This window comes from Micromys minutus (assembly GCF_963924665.1).
Source record: "Micromys minutus genome assembly, chromosome: 23".
Lineage (NCBI taxonomy): Eukaryota > Metazoa > Chordata > Mammalia > Rodentia > Muridae > Micromys > Micromys minutus.
The window spans coordinates 4,770,186-4,785,814 of record NC_137958.1 but is presented as its reverse complement, the minus strand read 5'-3'; the positions used below and the strand labels follow the sequence as shown (position 1 = coordinate 4,785,814).

Here is a 15,629-nt window from a genome sequence, read left to right as displayed (position 1 = left end):
CATAATGGTCACCTGAAACAAAGACATACTTGCAAGGTAGTCATAACAAAGACAGGGCAGCAAAATGGGGCTCTTATGACTGTTTGAAACAAAGGCATGATTGCCATTCCTGGGACATGCAGTACAAAACCATTTGTAGGTAAAGTTACAGATGTGGCAGAGCCCAATCCTTGAGAAACAGAGATGTAATCATAAACAGGAATGAGCCTAGCTTGTCTTTACTATAAAATGGTTGTTAAGCCTAAGATGGAGATAGGCTGGTTCTTCAGTGTACAATCAAATATGATCACACCCATCCAATTACCCCCACCTTTCATAGGGAGATTGCCAGTGATGACCACTCAGACACACCTTACAGCCAACTGAAAGTATCCTGACCAGCTGGGACTATATTCAAGTACTCAAGACCTAAGTGTAACATAAGTGCCCAGAGCACAGGGTTTTCGAAGCAGGAACCAAGGCTTGACATCTTGCTCAGTAGCTGCAGGGGGAGTTTCACCTAAGGAAGCAATCTGACAGATACTTAGATAAACAGCTGGAGAGTGCTCTTCACTAGAAGGCAGTTTAAGAGGAGCTAAGATAATTTAACCAGTGAGTCCTGATATCTGGTTCCTAGACCAGAGCTGGGAAATTTTCCATATAAATTTCTATCAAAAAATCAAATTCTACTTAAAGCTGAAATGACCTCAGCAAGAATATAAGATGGAGGAGCATTTGTATTGTCTTCCTCTGTCAATTTCCAGTTGTCCAATGGTGTAGCCCTAAAGCATCCTCCTCCCAAGTCACATCACTATCCTTTTCTAAACTAGCCAGCAATGAAAAGGGTTTTGTCTTTTTAAAATAATAATAGGATTGTAAACTATTATGTGAACCCAGGATAAGGACAAGTTTATTGTCATTAAAGGGATTAGAGGTTTTATTAAAGTCTACAAACTTGCTCCAGTAGAAACTAGACATGGTAGATGACTGTACAGAGAGGCAGCTGTGAGAGACTAGAACTCAGGGTCTAGAAGGACTGTAGCTTAGGGCACTTGGTTTCCCTTGGTGTTCCACATACTTTCACTTGAAAGTTGTTTTCTACTAAACAATTGGTGATTTTGTTTTTATGAATTCTGTTGTTTTCATTATGGTTTTTTGTTTGTTTGTTTGTAAGATTTGGGGGTTTTATTATTGTGTGTGTTTTGGTTGTTGTTTTCTGTAAGAAAAAGAGACTCTCCTAAAACAGAGGATGAGAGGAAAATAGTCTCAAACTTTAAAACATCATATTCTGCCCAATTTGCCTAGAGAAGGGGAAGTTTTATTTTTCCTTCTATCTGGAAAATGTGGCGTAGCTATTACAGGGAAGCAGAAGATGAACGTTGTGAAGGCCTATCCTTCATTCAGTCAATAAAAGCACCCTCCCACCCCTCCCACCCACACCAAACAATCGATGGGAATGAAATTTTAGCCCACACAGACCAAAACCAGGAAAGCTCGAGCAAGAAAGATACTAGAAAAAGATTCAATATAAAATCCTAATTGTATTTTTTATGTTTTCCCTTCATAAAAGCATTTTATAAAAAGCATTTCACATTAAACAGAGATTAGTGGATCTGACCTCTCACTCTTAGAACAGAGCCAGACTTTGAAGACTTGGAAATGAAACAGAATGTAAAAAATGTCTCAACACGTTTAAAATTGATTACAAACAGAAATTATAACATTTCACATATTAGGTTAAATAGCACATGTTATTGAAATTAATTTCACTTTTATTTATGCTTATTTATACTTTTATTTATATTTATTTAATGTGGCAGTTAGGAAATTTTAAATTGTATATGTCAGACTATATTTTTAACAGAGAGCACTGGTCTAAGAAATGTACCTTCTCTAAGCCTCATTTCTACTTTGCTAAAAGGGAGAAAACAATGATTACCCTGCCTTATATGAAGGCTAACATAATATTTTAAGCTTAAATTACTGTGTTTAAGAGATCCATAAAACAAAAAAAAAAAAAAAAAAAAAAAATGTCCCTAACCTGTAAGCTCTGCTTGCTCAAGGACAGATTAATTCCTACAATGCTGGGGGCTGTTCATATAAGGTAACAAGGACACTTTATTTTACTTCTATAAATTAGGTTTGTTGCCCCAACTGCACAGGATGTACTTGATCACACATAGGTGGGAGGTACATCACAGGATGAATGTCAGGATGGATGATTGCCCCAAATAAGACAGGAAGTTTGACCCTATTGGACAAGGGCAGAAAATTTTAGCCTTGTGGGTTTTGTCTTTATGAGCACCTGATTTACATAACCCTGGGATGAAATCTCAGATATGGACCTGGCTGGTGTCCATTTTCATAGCCAGTATTTAATAAAGCTTGCTTCAAATTTAGCTCGAAATTTGCAGTAGCAGTCATTTTCTTACCCAATAGAAGTAACACTAACAACTTTGTTATCAAGGAAAAATGATACATGGTTGAGTTGACAAAGTATTTGCTAGCAAGCACAAGGAACCAAGTTCAAACCCCATGAACCTAAGTACAGCTGGGCAATTTAATCCCGATGCTCCTTCAAGATGAGAGCTATTTCAAGTTTTTGGGCTAATATCCCCCTATCAGTGAGTGCATACCATGTGTGTTCTTTTGTGATTGAGTTATCTCACTCAGGATGATATTTTCTAGTTCCATCCATTTGCCTAAAAATTTCATGAAGTCATTGTTTGTAATGGCTGTGTAGTACTCACTTGTGTAAATGTACCACATTTTCTGTAGCCATTTCTCTGTTGAAGGACATCTGGATTCTTTCCAGTATCTGGCTATTATAAATAAGGCTTCTAAGAACATAGTGGAGCATGTGTCCTTGTTAGATGTTGGAGCAGCTTTTGGGTTGGAGCATCCTTTGGCCCAAGAGTGGTATAGCAGGGTCCTCAGGTAATACTATGTCTAATTTTCTGAGGAAGTACCAGATTGATTTTCAGAGTGGTTGTACCAGCTTGCAATGCCACCAACAATGGAGGAGTGTTCTTTTCTCTCCACATCCTCGCCAGTATGTGCTGTCACCTGAGATTTTTTTAAATTTTAGCCATTCTGACTGGTGTGAGGTGGAATCTCAGGGTTGTTTTGATTTGCATTTTCCTGATGACTAGGGATGTTGAACATTCCTTTAGGTGCATCACGGTCATTCAATATTTCTCAGTTGGATTTCATTGTTTAGCTCTGTACCCCATTTTTAATAGGGTTATTTGATTCTCTGGAGCCTTACTTCTCGATTTCTTTGTGTATATTGGATATTAGTCTTCTATGAGATGTAGGATTGGTAAAAATCTTTTCCCAATCTGTTGGTTGCTGTTTTGTCCTAATGACAGTGCCCTTTGCTGTACAGGAGCTTTGCAATTTTATGAGGTCCCATTTGTTTATTCTTGATCTTAGAGCATAAGCCATTGGTGTTCTCCTCAGAAATCAGAGACTGAAGCAAAGGACATCTAGAGACTGTTTCACCTGGGAATTCATCCCACATACAGTCAACAAACCCAGACAATATTGTGGATGCCAAGAAGTGCATGCTGACAGGAGTCTGATAGTGCTGTCTCCTGAGAGGTCTGCCAGAGACTTAACAATACAGAGGTGGAGGCTCTCAGGACTGAGAACGGGTTCCCAATGGAGAAGTTAGAGAAAGGACTAAAAAAGCTGAAGGGGTTTGCAACCTCATAGGAAGATCAACAATATCAATCACCCCCCCCCCAGAAGAGCTCTCAGGGACTAAACCACCAAACAAAGAGTGCACGTGGAACTTCATGACTTCAGCCACATATGTAGCAGAGTTTGGTCTTGTTGAGCATCAATAGGAGGAGAGGTCCTTGGTCCTGTGAAGGCTTAATGCACAAATATAGGAGAATGCCAGTGAGAAAGGGGGGAGGAAGCATATTGGTGGATGGGGGAGCATCCTCTTACAAGCAGAGGAAAAAGGTATGGGATAAGGGGCTTCTGGAGGGGAAATGGAAAGGGGATAACATTTGAAATGCAAATTTTAAAATTTCAATCAAAAGAAAGAAAGAAAACTGTTTTACAGATACCAGAGAGCAGAAGCATGCATGGAATCACATTAGTTGCAACAGTCTGAAAAGGATCAGAGGAAACCCCAGCATAAAGGCAGTAAAAGTGTGGGCTTACCCTAGCTGAGCAGAATCTGATGTTTGACAGCTGATTGGAAGCACCAAGTCAGTTTTGGTTAATGTGATCTGGAGTATGTTATCAACTCTCAGGGACACACCCAAAACTAGTAACACAAAATGACCTTGAACTTGTTGGGTTTTACTTATTGGAAAGCAACATTGGGTGGGTAGGGAAATGGCGGAGGATATCAGAGGTAGGTGGGTGGCCATTACGATTAAATGCATTGCTTGAAATTCTTTAAAAATTAAAGTCTTATTTAAAACAAAAAAGAAGAAGAAAGTAAGATGGGAGATGAAGACAAAATTAACCCTAACAGTTGAGTCAGTTAGCCTGGTTTATTCAGCAGCAAACAGCAAGGTAGAAAGCAAGGACTAACATAACATCCAAGGTTGCCCTCTGACCACAGTCTTGAAATGGCACATACACACCCTCATTTACATATATAAATTTGTACTACACACCATATACAAAAAGACATAATGTAAGGATATTTAAATTTTTTGTGAAGTTCCATAAAATAAACATAATGATATTTTTCTAAATATTATACAGGATCAAAATAAAAGTTATTGTTAAGCCTCAAAGAAAACCCCAAGTGCCGCAGGTCCACTGACTTGATCCAAAGTCACAGTGTTGCCTCAGCTCATAATGGACTGTAGAACTGCTGAAGGACATTTTAAGCACTCCACAGGAACCTGTGAAAAACTGATTCTGTCTGATAGGACGAGTCCCTTCCCAATCTGCCTTCCTCTGGCAGATGAGGCATCTGGCTCCCTGTTGATATGTACCTATGGTGTATACCATGCTGTGATATGTACCTATGGTGCATACCATGCTGTGATATGTACCTATGGTACATACCATGCTGTGATATGTACCTATGGTGCATACCATGCTGTGATATGTACCTATGGTGCATACCATGCTGTGATATGTACCTATGGTGCATACCATGCTGTGATATGTACCTATGGTGCATAGCAAAGCGAAGGCTAGTCCCAGTCTCCTCTGGTTCCTATTTATATGTACTTGTTATACATTGCAAAGTCCACAGTAGCCTCCTGGCCATTCTTACCCTCCCCCCTTCTCCTCTTCTAGCACCAAAGCTATTGCAAATTGCAGTTCCCATCCCACTCTCTTTATAAAGACCAGGTTTTTCTGTCTCACTCTTCTGGTTGCTCTTTCTCTTGCTGTCTCACGCTATACTCACTTCTCTCCCTGACATTTTCTACCAAGAAATAGGCCCACCCATGTCCAGTCTGCTTCTTTCTCTCTGCTCTGTATTCTTCCAGATGCCTCTGGATGTTCTCTTATTCACAGTAACTTCACTAGCCCCCCCTCTCATCATAGAGGACACATCTCATTGGTTTCTTTAATAAGCTGTTGTTTACAGTAACTATAAAAGAAAATAATTCCTAATGCAAAATCTGAGAATTAATATAGAATTAAATTCAGCTATTCTGTCACTTGAATTCCAACTTTTTAAATATTTTTAAACCTTTTAATCAACACCTAAAAATAGAAAATTTTATCAGGATATAGTAAAGTATTTCGGCATATATGCTCAATTTGCAATTGACATTTTCTACAACCTCAGGCATTTATAACTTCTTGGCATTGATGACATTCAAACTTTCTTTATACTAGCCATATTGACATATGTAGTTGTTGTAAACTATCTTATCTTCCTGGGCTACAAAATATCACAACTAATTTCCTTCTATTCAACAGCAACTATTATCTATTAATCACTCTCTCTATAAGGAAGCAAACTTAAAAGTTCTCCAAAATGACTACCATCAAAAACAGAGCACCTGAGTCAGTAAACTGTGTATCACCCACCCCAAGCTAACACAATGTTTCACTCTTGACAGCTTACATAATGAAAGCATCAACATTGCTACAGTTTCTCCCAAATACATCCTTTCATAACTTGCATTTATGTGCCAGAACAAGCTTGCTTACACAATCCCTGGTCTGTCTCACTCCTGCAGAAATAGTTGAGTAGCACCTTCTTTAATATTCTCTCTGACACACTCTGCTCTCGAACCCCATATCATAAAAGCAAACTCTTTATATATTGGAATTGTCTCTGTTTGTAAGTAGCCCTCTATTTGGCTAAGCTATTCTAACTGTGTGTTTTAATACAGCTCAATATGTTAAAAACAACCTTTGTTGCTTGCTTATATGTCCAGAGAGCAGGCCTTCATCTACCTTCTCTTCCACATTGGCATGCACCAGAATAAACTAAGCATCTTAAACATCTTCTTTCTTTGGGAACTGCATATAGAATGAAGGAATATGCATGGTCTTCCTTTAATGCACCAGAGAGGACTGGCTCCTTGGTCTGCAGTTTTTCTGGAACCATCAACCACTGAAGAAAAAAATGCATTAGCACAGTGATTTAAATGACCTCAGAAACAATCTCTAAATAACTTTACAGTCATTATGAAGTGTCATTTTATCTTTAGCTACTAGACGCTAGGTTCGTGTCAGTCAATTTCAAATAAAGTAAAGAATTTCAAAGTAAGGGGAAATAATTGTTTATTAGTCTCATGAAACACATAGTCCTTGAATATTTTATAAATAATTGGGTCACAACTCAATGTGACAGCTAGAATTTTTTTAAATATTCAACCTAGAAAAACCATAAACTGCTTAAAGCTGAACACTTCAAATGAAGCAGACATGAATGTCACACTAACAAAATCCTTCCTGAAGAAAAGACATGGGTAGTACCACCAGGCTTAATGTTAGCGCATATTCTTGTTCCTGTCTATTCCCCCTCTTTATGCTGAGGAATAAGCTACTTTCTATGTGTTTCCTGATTTAACACCCTACAGCACACATATTTCTTTAATTAATTATTAATAGCGTGTGCACATTACAGGCTCATTCTGGAAAGACAGCATAGATAAATGCTAAAAGGTTTCTTTGTGCCAGCCAGACACGGAGATCAAATAAACCATAATTTGTATAATGCATTATTTCTAGCAGGGGCCTTATGGAGCACCCGTGAATTCTGTGTATTGCAGTGGCTGGCTTATATCCTCCTGAGCCTCAGCCCTCACTTATGAAAGGAAGCAAACGAATAGCTCACTGTGCTGGACTTCTGTTTGTCAAAGAACTCAACTCACATGAGGACAGTGGTTCTTCCGGCCACATAGAAAGTGTGAGGCATCTTACTGGGGCTAAAGCAGCAGTAGCAGGAACAGAAACATCAGGAGCTTAACATCCACATAGAGAAGAATGAGGAGGCATCACGACTTTTCTTTTTAATCCTGCAAGTGAAGAGGACTGATAATTTAATGATCTTTTGGCTAAGCTGAATTTTTTTATTTTTTTTACTCTAACTCAGCAGAAATGATCACTCAAATAGAGTTTATAGCCAATTGAAATTTTTAATCCAACTGGCTGGAACTACTTTTAGGTATTTAGGGAGTAAGTGTAGCACCAAATGTCCAAAGCAAATTTTCAAAGGCAAAAAACTACTTCCTGGCACCTAGCTCTGAAGAGGCATTGGGGAGCAGGGCTTCATGAAAACAAGCAGTTTAACAGAAGCCATGAAAGCTAAGATGGCTAGGGCATCTTGACCTCAGATTCCTCAGGTTGGTTAATTTTTCATGGGGCTTCTCATTTGAGAAATCAAATTCTAATCAAGCCTAAAATGGACTGTCCATAACAAAAGATGGAGGAACCTCGGAACTATCTTGTGCTGTCAAATTCCCTACGGTTCTATCAAAATGAGTAAATCATTGACATATCTTTTCCTATGGAGTCACAGTTGGACCTAAGGACCAGTATCTTAATTGAGTTTATTCTGTGTGATATAAATGGCCATGATCATTAAGGATGCAGAGTTTCACCATTAGCCTGACCAGGATAAGAGCCAATGGTCCAGCTATTCATGACAATAAGGTGATCAGTCATGGAAACCCCGTAAACAGAGACTGATACCAATTATCTAATATAAGTCTCCTTTCTTCCCCTTCTTTGAAGATTACCCTGATTATGGCAAGGTTTTGTCTAATCATCCCAAGTGGTTGACATAGAAGTAGCACATTTCCCCATCAACTGGGGCAGGGGATGTCCCTGACTCTGCTGCCTGCTGAGGTTAGCAATCCATCATTTTCCCTGTATAGAGCCTCGTGGAAGTGGGCCATGGTGAAAGCATTTATACTATCAATGGTGAGAGCCGTGTATTTCCCCCATCAGAATGCTTGAACCAAAGTTAAAAGTTTAGCTCATTGAGCTGAGATTTCCTAGCTGAAAAACTGTACCCATATAATCCTGTTTTGGGTCACCAGTGCTCCTGCATACCTGATCATCTCTTGGATAAAACTGCTCCTATTTGCGAATGATACCTCGTCTGACACTGCCAAGGGGATGTCAGTCAGATCATGCCTGAAAAACTGGATTATATCAGTCCCCTAAAGACAATCATGCAGGGATTCCATGGGGTTATTGTCTGGCAGGAGACTAGCAGATTGGAGAGCTGACGTCTTATAGAACTGAGTACAGGATTGATCTAAAGCAGGGTATGATGTTGGGTCAGCTGGATGTTAGACACTTTTCTCTCAATTGCCCCTCTCCAGAGGGCCTCAAAAGACTGTGAGGCTGTCAGGAATAGTTCTTGTCCTAAAGTTAGTCATTTTGCTTTATAAGTAGGAAAGTGGCAGCTATGGTCCTCATACATAGCAGCTTAAGTTAAGTCTCTTTGTCAGATATGCCACCGGTCTTTTTCAATGTCCGTTGGCATGAGGAATCCCTTAGCAATGTTTTTGGCTGGGACAGATACCAAAGCCTTTTTTCAAGGCTTTGAACATTCTCTTCCCTGTCCATTGCAAAGGCTGTGGAAGTTCTGGCATAGAAGGGATTTGGTATCTTAGTAAAGCCCATTGTCCACAGCTGGCAATATTCAACTTCTAAAAATTCTTGCTTGTCTTTTCATTATGGAAGTGATGATTTGCAGATAGGCTGAAATATGGTTGTGGGAAAGCATCTGCTTTCCTTCCTCTAGGTTATAGCCTAGGTATGTGACCTGAGAGACAAATAGTTGAGCCCTTTTGGTTGATGATAGTCTGTATCCCCAAGCCTGAATTGTTTCTCAAAGGCCCTCTGTACCTGTCTACATTTGTCCTCAGTGGTCAAGGATATGAGGATGTCATCTATATACTGGAGCATGATGTTTTGTGTCTATTTATAAATCCTAGCATATATGCACTCAGGACTTCAACAAATGTTGGTGAGTTTTTTAATATTTGAGGCAATAGATATCATGTTAGTTGAGTGGTATATCAACTCTCTGGGTTGGTACATTCAATGCCAAATATAGGATGGCTGACTAGAGCCAGAAGAAAGCATCTTTTAGATCCAGGAGCACAGAGATTTTCTTTTCACAGAGCAACAAGGTTCAAAGTCTCTAAGGCTCAGCTCTCTGAATGGCTCATTTCGACCTTTCTTTCTTTCTTTCTTTCTTTCTTTCTTTCTTTTTTTAATCTCAAGTATCAGGCTTCAGAATATGAAATAAGGAATCTCTTTTGGCTAAGACTTTATTCTGTATTCCATGAGGAAATAGCAGGGGACAAGAATTTCTGACCCCTTCAATCAGTCAATGTGTTTGATGATCCCTTGGTTGACCTCCCAGCTCATTGGCTATTGTTTAATCCATGTCACTGTTGCATAATTTAATAACTGATGTATTATTATGAGTGGCCAGTGTGCTGCTAATAATGATGGGTTCTCCTAAACACAAACATTAAGGAATATTGCTTTTAGTCCCGCAAGTTGTTTGAGGTTTTCCTTTCTTCTTATGGCTGAGTCCTCAGATGGAGGACTTAGTAAGGACTTGGCTCAATTCCAGAGTTAGATCAGCTGAGTGTCTTCTGAAAGCATCAGTGTCTCTGAATTTTTGTAATGAATACTTTTCATAGGTCTACAGTCCAAACATCTTTGGACTGCCATCTCTCTGGTGGTAAGGAGTTCAAAAGGTTCTTTCAATCAGAGTACACTCCTCTGATGTATATTCAAAAGTTAATGGGCCTGCCCCTAATTGTTGCTGTTATTCTGGGATCCTAGAAATTTAATCACCTCTGGTCTAATCATTTTCAGCTATCTTGAAAGTATGATGGCTCTTCTATTTTTCTTTCTGCTTGGACATTCATTATTCCAGTGACTCTTCTGATAACAATAGACACAGTGGTCCTTTTCCAGATAATTTATTTTCTTTCTCCTGATATATTTTCCCTATTTCTTCTTCATCTATTTTTCCAAGAGCAAAATTCATGGCAAGAGAGTTTATTTCCCCACCTGTCTTTAGCTAAATCTTGACTATTGTAAACTTTCTGAGCAATTTCCAAAAGTTAAGGCCTATATATCACTTCAAATCTTTCCCATTTTTGGAGCTTTATTCTTGTGTCTGGGGCCAACTGCATGACAGGAAATATTAATGGCTCAGTGGTTTTCAGAGGCATCTGGGTCTATGGGGGTAAATATTCAGTATGCCTCACATAGCCTTTCCAGAAACCCAGTGGGCGATTCATTAGGTCTTTGAATAACCTGACTTAGAATAGATGAGTTGGTAGGTTTTTCTGGCTGTCACTTTAAATCCTCCAAATAATATTGGGTAGAAGGTATTACATGTCCTCTTACCTACATTGGATCACAAGTGGGTTGGGTGGATGTGAAGATATCCAGGCCTTGGTATCCAATAGTAACCTGCCATCTGGCTCCAAAGCCAATTTTCTATTTTCTGTTTGTATTTTGCCTACATTGGGAGAAAAAAACAAAAAAAAAAAAAAAAATAGGTAGTAGAGTTGGCCTCCTGGCCTCCTTTCTGGGGAGAAGCACTTTATCCACTCCCCCCACTTCCCATTGTTCCAGTTGGAACATGAAGCAGAATATATATCATTTAGGTGAAACAGGAAGAACATGTTCTTTAGCTTCTCCAAGAATTATGGCTAGACCAAAAGGACCCTGACTCCTAAGAAGAAAGCACAAGTTTTCAACCATAGGGGTAGATGAAGGGCAAAGGTCAGCCAAGAGTCAGTGTAAAGGAACTAATCATAATGACCAGGAAATCTAGTCTCAATATTCCAGACTATCCTGATTCTGACTTCCTAGGGATCCAAAGTTCTACTAAGTGGTTATCCTACTTCAAGAAAGGGTCACTCAAGTTCACAGAGTTCTGTCTTTCTGGAGGGAAATGAATAACATAATCAACCTCATCAGAAAAGCCCTTGTGAAAGTGTTTTAGCATATACTTTAGAGAGGTTCCTGGAGAGTTCATATTACATGCCCCCTCTATCACAAGGTCAAACCTCAGATCAAATGCCTCTTTGATTGGGTGTCAGGATGCCTGCAGAGCACTCAGTAGCAATGAGCAGAGGGTTTTCATGGAGCTCTGAAACTTCTTGGAATGCACACCCACTAAAATTCCCCACACTCGAGTACTCTTTTCTACTTTTGGGGTACCAAAATGCCTAAGTTTTAAGATTTCAGTGGGACCTCCAAAATGTTATGGAGAACCTACTAGAGATAACCACTAAGACATAATTTAAGAGAACTGAAAATCTTTTATTTTAGCAAGCTAGAATTACACTCAGGTATTTGAGACTCAAGTGTAGCATTAGTATCCAGAGCAATGGGTTTTTAAGGCAAAAATCACATGTTAGCATCTCACTTGACAACTATTGGGTGGTAGTGAGAGCTCTGTTCAAGTAAGTAACTTAATAGAAGCTAAAATAAGTGGTTAGCTGGAGGAGGGTTCTGCACAAGCAGGCAGTTTAATGGAATCAAAGATAAGCTTGTTAGGGCATCTTGACCTCAGGTTACTAAAATAGAGTTGGGTACTTTTCCACAGGTACTCTCATCAGGATTCAATTCTCCTCAAGCCTTAAATGACCTCAACAATATGGGGAACATTTGAATTGTGTGCCCCATTAAACTACCATAAAATAAATGATCTATAACTTATTTTTCAAAATGTATGCTTATCATAACTTCTGACAGTTCTATCAAATTTCTTACCATTTCTATCCCTTCTTGTAACATATTTCCTTCCCCCATAACCACCTCCTGTCAGTCATAAGCATCCCTTTTCATCAGGGTTGAGGCTGAAAACAACTGTAAATTTTAATTTTACTATTCACTCAAATATTATTTAGTTATTTTTAAATGTGTGTCTTTCTGATACTAAATGGAGCCATACTCTCTTGTATCTTCTGGAAGAAAAGAAAATGTAGTTCCTTTTCCTAAAGCCAGTTCTTGTTTGGTAGCCTATATCTGGTGAGCTATCACCCACACTTAAAAGTCTAAAAACTGTTATCCCTAAGATATTTTCTTAATTTATAAATGCCTGTTTTCTAACCCTCCATGAGTCACCTAGCCAACCTAAAAAGAAAGTTCTCAAATGATTTAGAAAAAAATTAAAATATGCTTGCAAATTTACCTATCTTTCAACATACCTAAGTAAAAAGTAATAAAGATTTCCAATTTGAACAAACCAAAGCTGGTGTCTTAACCAAATATTTCCCCATCAAAATTCTAACCAGAATAAAATGTCAAGATGCATATATATTCCAAACATATCTTTAAATATAAATACACACACACACACACACACACACACACACACACACACACACACACACACATCTTTAGAAAGATTAGCCATTGTATACAAAGGTTCTACATTCTCTCTCTCTTTCTCTCTCTCTCTCTCTCTCTCTCTCTCTCTCTCTCTCTCTCTCCCTCTCTCTCCCTCTCTCTCAGAAGTCAATGTGAAATGTCTTCCTCAATGCTAACTGGCCAGCTAGCTCCAGGGATTGATTTTTTTGTCTACACCTCATCACTGCTAAGACTACAGGTATGTAAGCCAAGGTTGGCAACCATTTTGTACAGATTTTAGGGTTCCAAAGCTTGCTGGGCAAACACATGGCTAACTGAGCTATCTCCTCAGCCCTAGAAACTAGATCTTATGGAGTTTTTTTATTTGCTAATTTGAAGAATTCCTTTAATCTTAATTTTCTTATGCTATTTAGCAGCACTCATATACACATTACTAAACACATTTCTTCATGAGCAAGCTATGAGATTTTGATGTTTAAATAATTTTTATTCAAATTTCAGTTATTCTGATTCCATGTGTATAACTCGTCATGAGCAAATAGGATGATTGAAATTTCTCACCACTCTCTGAAAATACAAAGTGAAATTATTGCCAGTCATGCTAATAATTCCTCTATAGACCTAAAACCTTAAAGGTCACATGTATTTTATTTTCTAAAATCATGCATACTAAAAATAAATCATAGGTATTTTCCCACCTGGAATTTAATCACCCTCTGGAAACCAGCAGCTGCACTCAAAGGGTGTCACTTAGCAGCTGAAGGGACAGCTACAGTCAGAAGGTGTCACTTAGCAGCTGAAGGGAGCAGGACTTTTTCAATTTGCCTTGCTTCTTTCTAATAAGAGCTCAGACAGACCAAGCTTCTCCTGCATAACAGAGAAAGGTCACAGTCTGTCATTAGAAGCTTGAGTGAGAAACAGTGATGGGAACATTTTTTATGATAAAAGTTGAAGGAACCCAAAACAAATAACATATTGACATTTAAAGTGGGTATTTATGAAATAGAGGGCACTGTGGCAAATCGTAGACATGGTATGCCTGGCAGGGCTTTGAGTCAGTTACAGAAGCCTTGAGTTGCCCATGACAATAAAGGTCACTCCGTCCAACTATCATCACTTTATTCCTGAAAATTCTCCTTCCCAAGTGATTCTGGATAGTCTAGAGTCTAATAAATCATTATGATAATCAGTGCAAAAAGTATCACACTTATTTGTATCTAAGAAAACTATGCTTCAGTTTTTGTGTTATTTGTGTTTATATATTTCTATATATGTTGATTTGTGTTTTTATACATGCGTTAAGGCCACATATAAAACATGTGCCTGTGGAGGCCACAGTGTTCAACGCTAGGTGTTATCCTTAATCATGCTTATCCCTATTTTTTAAGACAAGATTTCTCAGTTATTAAAAGCTTGCTGCCAGCGTCACCCTGAGATCCTCCCATCTCTTCCTTCCTGCTTTACTAGAATGTACCACTGGAGTTGGCTTTTTTCACAGGTGCTGGAGATCTTAACTTGTGTCCTCGTGCACATGGGGCAAGAAACTCACCAGCTGTCTTTTTCCTAAGCTCACTGTGTTCTTGAGGCAGAGTGTCTCTGTGTACCCTAAGAAGGCTTCAAACTCATCATCAACTTGCTTCAGCCTCTTGAGTGCTGAACTGGCTATCTGTGCCGTCATGCCCAGCTATATCCCCTCTCATCATAATTCTTCATTCACTCCAGACATAAAGGGTTGATTAATATGGTGATTTTTAAGGACAAACATTTTGGGATGATGCAAAACAGTAGCAACTCTATGATTACAAAAGTTCCATAGACTATGATAATCCAAGACCTCATGCACACTGGCCACTTAATTATGTCTAAATGCTAACCGCATTTCTCATATTCTCAAAATGCCAAAGGAATCTTTGAGTTTCCTTTGGTTTGGTACTTGTTCTGATCTAATTTGATTCCAGATGTATGTGTGTCAAGCACCTGTATGACAATTGAAAAATTAAGCATGATGTCCAATGAAAGAACTCATTCAAGTGGAAGAAGACTGACACCCGTAGTAAGGAAAATTCAAGCAGAATATTAGAGAGTTCAGGGGCCATCAGAGCAGTTATGAGCATCTATCCAGGAGCCACAGGAAGCCAGGGTTGCTATGCTACATTTACAAAAAGGAAGTCAAAAAGTGAAAAGAAGGAAACAGAGCCATTCTTCTCTTATGTGTTTTTTGTGAATCTGAGGTCTAGAATTGATGTTAGAGATCATATGGTCCAGGAAAATAGCTACTTTTACACTTGTTGATTGAGTGTCTGTTGTAAACATCTCTTCATTGGTGGCCATGCCTAGTAGAAATGATCAGAAGATAAATATTGTGCTGACTTTCTAAGGAAGACACTGAGGTGTTAATAAAATGGCTTTTCAAACTTCCCTCCCTGATTTATCATAAACAATAGTAGTTACATGGGGTCAAATAAACTTCAACTTTGCTCTCTAAAACAAATTATTATGTGTGTAACAGAACAACAATCCCAGTGCTGAGAATCTGGCATCTGACACTAAGGCCTGTGACTTTGAAAACACTGTTATGTTTCCTTGATTGTCAAATGATGCAGTCACACGAGAAACTCTAAAATCTCAGGGTGGTATTTTCATGGACAGTTTCCAACCAGTGGTTTTTGCTTAAATGTGACAGTGTCTAAAAGATCTGCAAAACATCTGAAATTAAATGCCCTGTCAGGTTTTAAGAAACTATAACTTTTAATCACACAAATTTCCCTTTAAATGTATCTTTTTCTTTTTCCAAATCAAAGCTAAATTTCCTGGGCTATGATCAAGAATTTGTGAGTTCCAAT

At 38.6% G+C, this 15,629-nt stretch overlaps 1 pseudogene across 1 annotated transcript in view; it reads right to left on the bottom strand.

Annotated features, from left to right (window-relative positions):
- LOC308435620 (protein SET-like) overlaps positions 1-14,464 on the bottom strand; it is a 42,169-nt pseudogene extending 27,705 nt beyond the window's left edge. The window contains exon 1 of the transcript in view: positions 14,336-14,464. The product of the transcript in view is annotated as a protein SET-like (transcript). The remainder of the gene's footprint in view (positions 1-14,335) is intronic.
- Between the last annotated feature and the right edge of the window lie 1,165 nt (positions 14,465-15,629).